The sequence below is a fragment of the Cynocephalus volans genome, chromosome 2 (assembly GCF_027409185.1).
Source record: "Cynocephalus volans isolate mCynVol1 chromosome 2, mCynVol1.pri, whole genome shotgun sequence".
Lineage (NCBI taxonomy): Eukaryota > Metazoa > Chordata > Mammalia > Dermoptera > Cynocephalidae > Cynocephalus > Cynocephalus volans.
This window is the reverse complement of record NC_084461.1, coordinates 74,313,416-74,322,648: the sequence shown is the minus strand read 5'-3', so window position 1 is coordinate 74,322,648 and position 9,233 is coordinate 74,313,416.

Here is a 9,233-nt window from a genome sequence, read left to right as displayed (position 1 = left end):
TCAATTGTCTCCCTAATGTTTTTATCTAGCCCAGGATCTCATACATTGCATTTAGTTTTTACGTCTCTTTTGTCTCTTCCAATCTGTGATTGTTTCCCAGTCTTTCCTTGACTTTTAGTTCCTCGTCTTTCATGACTTTAGCACTTTTGAAGAGTGCTGGTCAGGTATGTTGAAGAAAGTCTCTCAGTTTGTGTTTGTCTGATGTTTCTTCATGATTACGTTCAGGTTAGGCATTTTTGGCAAGACTACCGCAGCAGTGATATACCTTTTTCAGTGCATCACAGCTGGAGACATAGGATGTTGATGTGTCTAATTACTGATAATGTTAACTTTGAGACATATTAGTATCATGTGCCTCTGGAAATTCTTCCCTGAGAAATGCACAACAGGCTCAGACATGCTCCTTTCCTTTTTATTGGCTCGATGTTGTTGCTTAGGATGATCTTAGGAGTTATTTGTGGAAGATGGAAAAACCTCTTTCAGCCTGGGTTCCTGAATGACTGTGTTGAGCAGAATTCCTTCCAGCTCCACCCACTGACTTGCAGCTGTCTTGGTCTGTTTATGTGTGAGAAAAATAAACTTTTATTGTGCTTGCCACTGTACATTTTGGTTCCTTTCATTAGAGTTGTTAGCCTACTATGTTTTATTACCTAGAATTAGATTCAGTGCCCTGCTAGAGAAAGTACTTCACTCAAAAAACATTCTTGTTATTTTCTTCTCCTTTATTAGTAGTTGCTAACTCTATTCCTGTACCACCTATCTTCCACCAATACTTCTATTCAGTTCCTCCAGAATTCAAGTACTTTGAAATATTTGAAGCTTGTTATTCCACTCCTATCTTTAATTATACTGTATTTTAAGTCTTCCTTGTTTTTAAGAACCCCCAAATTAGTCACTATTTATTTTTTAGGATGTTTAAGCAAACTTATCAACATGTTCACTAATTATTATTATTGTTATTTTCTTCATAGACATTGCTTCTTGCACTCTACATATCGTAGCAGTTATTTGAAGGAGGGTCTGCAAGTGGTAAATTCTCTGTCTTGTTCAGAAAAATGTCTTTATTTTGGTTTCAAGATGGGGGCGGCTGCGGCGGCTGGCGCGGAGTAGCTGAGGTGGAAAAGGTGGCCATTGGGCCTCAGGCAGCCGGGAAACTTGTGGACCTTCCTCTGGCCATCTCTTAAGGGAGGACTGCTGCTGCTGGCCGGTCGTGGGGGCTCAACGCCACTTTGCCCCCGGCAGGAGAGGCTGCCTCATTTACAGGCAACAGCTTTGAAGTGTGGAGCAGGAAAAGAACTGATTCTTAGCTGCAAAAGTGAGTCTTGAAACAGGGAACACGGTGCCAGGGCTGCTGTGGATGCAGCCAGGATCCCGGAGGCTGGGGCCGCACTGAAGGCGGCCAGCTGCCCTATTCAGGATTCGAGGTTTCAGGCCGGCATTAAAGAAGATTCCTGGGAGCGCCCGAGCGGCGCCGCGACTGAACAGCCCGAGGCGGCAGCGCCGAGAACACGGAAGGCAACAAACCAGAGACAGAACGAGCGCCCGACCTGGCACAGCACTGTGAGTGATCCCTGGCACAGCTCTGTTCGGGGGGTGGATGCCCACGCGGCTCCCGCCTGCACCACCAGGCCACTCACTGCCACGGTGCTGCCTCCATTTTCCCAGGTGCGGGCAGCTCCGCCCTGCTCGGCCATCACTGAGCCCATTTGCTTGGCCTGGCGCGGGGCTTTCCGGACCCTGCGGGCCGGCCTCCTCTCCCACTCCCGCCGCAGTTCTCTGGCAGGGCTGGGGGTGTGGGGCGTCCCGACCAGTTTTGGGAGGGCTAGAAAGTACAGGTGGGCCGACTGTCACTCCACCACACCCTGGACTCCGGCCCCGGTAAACTTCCTGTTACTGGGAGGCAGATACCATCTCTGCGACCACCAGTTTGGAAAAAAGCCTAACGAATTTCTGGTTGGGAATAGTGTGGTAGGAGAGTTCCCAGGTCCGCTTGAACCTGCCGGAGAGCAGGCTGCAGGCGGGCACTAGACTTGGTTTATACCGGGGGGATACAAAGGTGAACAAGACCCGAGAAAGATCTACACAGTGCTACAAAGGCACCCAGAGAGACCGGTCGTCTGTGCCTAGCAGAAACCTGGTAGACTTCCTGGGCGAGGCGGTGCTGAGCAGGGTCTTGAAGGCCCAGCTGATAGACGAGGGGTGCAGAAGACACGCCCCAGCCCAGCACAGTGTGCACAGAGGGGGGAGACGTGCGACCAGGGAGGCGGAGACTCGACAGAAACCACACACCCGGTGGGGTCGCCACTGCACGATCTAACAGCCTGGGCCAGAGCACACGGAACGGGGAGAAGTCCTGTACAGAAAGTGAAAGCTCAACAGAGATCACACACCCTGTGGTACGTGATCCACCAGCCCAGCAGAGTACAAGCTGACTAGAAAGGTGGATCCCCGGAGAAGCCCAAGACCCGAGGCAACCACACACACAAGACACTAGAGGCCAACTGAGCAGTCACGGCGGGAGCCATACCAAATTGGCAACCACAGCAACATCCTAGTTAGTCATTAGTCTTAAACCGGTGGACTGTGAAACCCCTGCCACAATGAATAAACACCAAAAAAAAGACACCAAAAATACAAAAAATCAAGAAAGTACACCACCAAAAGTTAATAAATCTCATACTCTAGATCCTATAGAACAAGAAGCCCTTGAAATAACTGACAAGGAATTTCGAGTGATAATTCTAAGGAAACTGAATGAGATACAAGAAAACTCAGCTAGACATCACGATGAAATGAGGAAAAGTATACAGGATCTGAAAGAGGAAATATACAAGGAAATCAATGTCCTGAAAAAAAATGTAGCAGAACTTGCTGAACTGAAGAAGTTATTCAGCGAAATAAAAAACACAACGGAGAGTTTAACCAGCAGGCTTGTCGAAGTTGAAGAGAGAACCTCTGAACTTGAAGATGGGCTGTTTGAAATAACACAAGCAGACAAAAAGAAAGAAAAAAGAATCAAGGACATGGAAGAAAATCTGAGAGAGATATCAGACAACCTCAAGCGCTCAAATATCCGAGTCATGGGTATTCCAGAAGGGGAGGAAAATGGAGATTCCATTGAAAACATATTCAACAAAATAGTGGCAGAAAACTTCCCAGGTATAGGAAAAATCACAGATCTTCAGATCCAGGAAGCTCAATGATCTCCAAACGTATTCAACCCAAAAAGGCCTTCTCCAAGACATGTCATAGTCAAATTGGCAAAACTCAGAGACAAAGAGAGAATCTTAAAAGCTGCAAGAGAGAAGCGTCAAATCACCTATAAGGGAGCCCCAATCAGGTTAACATCAGACTTTTCATCACAAACCCTAAAAGCTAGAAAGGAATGGGATGATATTTTCAAAATACTAAAAGACAAAGATTGCCAGCCAAGAATACTCTACCCTGCAAGGCTATCCTTCCGAAATGAGGGGCAAATAGTATATTTCTCAGACAAACAAAAACTGCGGGACTTCACTACCACAAGACCACCCTTACAAGAAATCCTCAAGGGAGTACTGGGTTTGGATCCTGAAAAATAACTACCAATGCCATAAAAACCTAAGAAAAACCTAAACCCGCTAGTACAATAAAAATGGCATTCACGAAGAGAAAACAAGCTAACAAAAACACTATCTACAACCTAAGGAACCAACAAACAAAGAAACCAAACAGTAAATCAGAAAGCAAGGAACAAAAGACACCTAAGACAACCAAACAACCAATAAAATGCTAGGAATAAATCAACACCTTTCAATAACAACTCTTAATGTTAAAGGCTTAAATTCCCCAATTAAAAGACACAGACTGGCTGACTGGATCAAAAAGGAGGACCCAACTATATGCTGCCTACAAGAGACCCACCTCACCCATAAAGATTCACACAGACTAAGAGTGAAAAATGGAAAAAGATTTACCATGCAAACAGAAAAGAAAAACGAGCTGGAGTGGCTATTCTTATATCTGACAAAATAGACTTTAAACTAAAAACCATAAAAAGAGACAATGAGGGACACTACTTAATGATAAAAGGACTGATCCATCAAGAAGACATAACAATCATAAATATGTACGCACCCAATGTTGGAGCAGCCAGATTTATAAAACAAACTCTATTAGACCTAAAGAAGGAAATAGACACGAATACCATAATAGCAGGGGACCTGAACACTCCACTGTCAATATTAGACAGATCATCTAGGCAAAGAATCAGTAGAGAAACACAAGATCTAAACAAGACTCTAGACCAATTGGAATTGGCAGATATCTACAGAACATTCCACCCAACAACCTCAGAATATTCATTCTTCTCATCAGCACATGGATCATTCTCCAGGATAGATCACATATTAGGTCACAAATCAAGTCTCAATAAATTCAAAAAAATGGGAATTATCCCATGTATCTTCTCAGACCACAATGGATTAAAACTAGAAATTAATAACAAACAAAACTCTGGAAACTATACAAACACATGGAAATTAAACAGCATTCTACTTAATGACATATGGGTCCAAGAAGAAATCAAGCAGGAAATCAAAAAGTTTATTGAAACTAATGAAAACAATGATACATCATACCAAAACCTGTGGGATACTGCAAAAGCAGTATTGAGGGGAAAATTTATTGCATTAAATGCTCACTTCAGAAGAATGGAACGATGGCAAGTGAACAACCTAACACTTCACCTTAAAGAACTAGAAAAACAAGAACAATCCAATCCTAAAGTTAGCAGACGGAAAGAAATCATTAAGATCAGAGCAGAACTGAATGAAATTGAAAACCAAAAAACAATTCAAAAGATCAACGAATCAAAAAGTTGGTTTTTTGAAAAGATAAATAAAATTGACAAACCATTAGCATGGTTAACAAAAAAAAGAAGAGAGAAGACTCAAATAACAAAAATTAGAAATGAAAAAGGCGATATTACAACTGATTCATCTGAAATACAAGGAATCATTCGAGACTACTATAAACAACTATACGCCAACAAATTTGAAAATCTGGAGGAAATGGATAAATTTCTGGACACACACAAGCTCCCAAAACTGAACCGTGAAGACGTAGAAAATTTGAACAGACCAATAACAATAAAGGAGATTGAAGCTGTTATCAGAAGGCTCCCAACAAAGAAAAGCCCAGGACCAGATGGATTCACAGCAGAATTTTACCAAACATTCAAACAGGAATTGACACCGATTCTTTACAAACTATTCCAAAAGATTGAAACGGACGCAAATCTCCCAAACTCATTCTATGAAGCAAACATCATCCTGATACCAAAACCAGGTAAAGATATAACCAAAAAAGAAAACTACAGGCCGATATCCTTGATGAATATAGATGCAAAAATCCTCACTAAAATACTAGCAAACAGAATACAGCAACACATACGAAAAATTATTCATCACGATCAAGTGGGATTCATCCCAGGGATGCAAGGTTGGTTCAACATACGCAAATCAATAAATGTGATACACCATATTAATAAACTCAAACACAAGGACCATATGATCATCTCTATAGATGCTGAAAAAGCATTTGATAAAGTTCAGCACTCATTCATGAGAAAGACCCTCTATAAGTTAGGTATAGAGGGAAAATATCTCAACATAATTAAAGCCATATATGACAAACCCACTGCCAATATCATCCTGAATGGGGAAAAGCTGAAAGCTTTTCCTTTAAGAACAGGCACTAGACAAGGATGCCCACTCTCACCACTCCTATTCAACATAGTGTTGGAAGTACTAGCCAGAGCAATCAGAGAAGAGAAGGAAATAAAGGGCATCCAGATTGGAAAAGATGAAGTCAAACTGTCCCTGTTTGCAGATGACATGATCCTATATATCGAACAGCCTAAAACCTCTACAAAAAAACTGTTGGAATTGATAAATGATTTCAGCACAGTAGCAGGATACAAAATCAACACACAAAAATCAGTAGCATTTCTTTTCTCCAATAGTGAACATGCAGAAGGAGAAATCAAGAAAGCCTGCCCATTTACAATAGCCACCAAAAAAATAAAATACTTAGGAATTGAGTTAACCAAGGAGGTGAAAAATCTCTATCATGAGAACTACAAACCACTGCTGAGAGAAATTAGAGAGGATACAAGAAGATGGAAAGATATCCCATGCTCTTGGATTGGAAGAATCAACATAGTGAAAATGTCCATACTACCCAAAGTGATATACAAATTCAATGCAATCCCCATCAAAATTCCAAAGGCATTTTTCTCAGAAATGGAAAAAACTATTCAGACATTTATATGGAACAATAAAAGACCACGCATAGCCAAAGCAATGCTCAGCAAAAAAAATAAAGCTGGAGGCATAACACTACCTGACTTTAAGCTATACTACAAAGCTATAATAACCAAAACAGTATGGTACTGGCATAAAAACAGACACACTGACCAATGGAATAGAATAGAGAATACAGAAATCAACCCACACACTTACTGCCATCTGACCTTTGACAAAGGCACCAAGCCTATTCACTGGGGAAGGGACTGCCTCTTCAGCAAGTGGTGCTGGGATAACTGGATATCGATATGCAGGAGAATGAAACTAGATCCATACCTCTCACCGTATACTAAAATCAACTCAAAGTGGATTAAGGATTTAAATATACACCCTGAGACAATAAAACTTCTTAAAGAAAACATAGGGGAAACACTTCAGGAAATAGGACTGGGCACAGACTTCATGAATACAACCCCAAAAGCACGGGCAACCAAAGGAAAAATAAACAAATGGGATTATATCAAACTAAAAAGCTTCTGCACAGCAAAAGAAACAATTAAAAGAGTTAAAAGACAACCAACAGAGTGGGAGAAAATATTTGCAAAATATTCATCTGACAAAGGATTAGTATCCAGAATATATAAGGAACTCAAACAACTTTACAAGAAGAAAACAAGCAACCCAATTAAAAAATGGGCAAAAGAGCTAAGTAGGCATTTCTCTAAGGAAGATATCCAAATGGCCAACAGACATATGAAAAAATGCTCAACATCACTCAGCATCCGGGAAATGCAAATCAAAACCACATTGAGATACCATCTAACCCCAGTTAGGATGGCTAAAATCCAAAAGACTATGAACAATAAATGCTGGCGAGGCTGCGGAGAAAAAGGAACTCTCATACATTGTTGGTGGGACTGCAAAATGGTGCAGCCTCTATGGAAAATGGTATGGAGGTTCCTTAAACAATTGCAAATAGATCTACCATACGACCCAGCCATCCCACTGTTGGGGATATACCCAGAGGAATGGAAATCATCAAGTCGAAGGTATACCTGTTCCCCAATGTTCATCGCAGCACTCTTTACAATAGCCAAGAGTTGGAACCAGCCCAAATGCCCATCATCAGATGAGTGGATAGGGAAAATGTGGTACATCTACACAATGGAATACTACTCAGCTATAAAAACGAATGAAATACTGCCATTTGCAACAACATGGATGGACCTCGAGAGAATTGTATTAAGTGAAACAAGTCAGGCACAGAAAGAGAAATACCACATGTTCTCACTTATTGGAGGGAGCTAAAAATTAATATATAAATTCACACACACATACACACATACACACACAAACCGGGGGGGGGGAAGAAGATATAACAACCACAATTATTTGAAGTTGATACAACAAACAAACAGAAAGGACATTGTTGGGGGGGAGGGGGGGAGGGAGAAGGGAGGGAGGTTTTGGTGATGGGGAGCATTAATCAGCTACAATGTATATCGACAAAATAAAATTAAAAAAAAAAAAAAAAAAAAAGAAAAATGTCTTTATTTCACAATAAGTGTTAAATGACAGTTTTACCCTTTGAAGATATTTATTTTCTAGCATCAAACTTGCAAAAATGAAAGTGAATTAAATTCACATTGAAAAATACAGATTCTCAGATTGGATTAAAAAACTAAGTTTAGACTACATGCTTTTTTCAAGAATCTTACCTTAAATGTAACTATCTCAAAAGATTGAAAGTAATGGGATGAAAAAAGGTACACCAGCAATCTAACAAAAAAATATATATATATAACAGAGTAATATTAATATTAGAAAAAAACTGTATAGCAAAATCATTATTAGGGTTAAAGAGGTCGATTGCCTCATGATAAAAGGAACAATTCACCACGACCACGACGACAAGGACTGCTAGAGCTCATCAGTACCCATTTTTGCCTCTTCTTTTTTGGCACACAACTAAAATACTTTCATAGTTTTCTTATAATTTTATTGGGATCGTGTAACTGATTTTTAGCCAATTGAATATCTCCAAGTGACATCTGCCACTTCTAGGTCTTGTGCATTAACTCTTTAAATGTTTGACCTTTCATACCCTCTTCCCATTCTGCAGTGACTTTGTGATCTTTTGCTGAAGATGGATATGAACTGGGTTCTATTGCATGCCTTCAGTTCTTCCCCTTACTGATCTGAATTTTTATTACAGTTATTCTGCCCCTGGTCTACTGCTGTATATTGAGGGGTGTGTGGTGTGTTTGTGTGTGTGTGTGTGTGTGTGTGTGTGTGTGTGTGTGTGTGTGTGTGTGTGTGTGTGTTTGTGTGAATGGTAAAAAGATAAGTTGTATCTTTAGTTCTTGTCATTATATTTCAGGAGAATCCAAATATTCACATATTGGAGAAAACTACACATTCCTAAGATATCTTGGAGTTTGAGCTGAATGCTTGACTGGAAGAGGCTTAGGGTTGTCTTCCCTGAGGAGAAGAGTATATTTTTCACGTAGGAATACAAGTGAAATGATAACAGAATATTCCTTTTCTCCTTTTCTTTCTGGACAACAGTTCAAATATATTTCTCAGATTACGTTTTTTCCTTTTTTGTGTGTGTGTGTGTTTTATTTTTTTTATTATTATTTTATTTAATTTTATTTTTGGGGGGTTATTTATTTATTTATTTATTTATTTTTTAAATTTATTTATTTATTTTTTTTAAAAAATTTTCTTTTGTCGATATACATTGTGGCTGATTATTGCTCCCCATCACCAAAACCTCCCTCCCTTCTCCCTCCCCCCCCCAACAATGTCCTTTCTGTTTGCTTGTCGTATCAACTTCAAATAATTGTGGTTGTTATATCTTCTCCCCCCCCCCCGGTTTGTGTGTGTGTGTGTGTGTGTGTGTCTGTGTGTGTGTGAATTTATATATTATTTTTAGCTCCCACC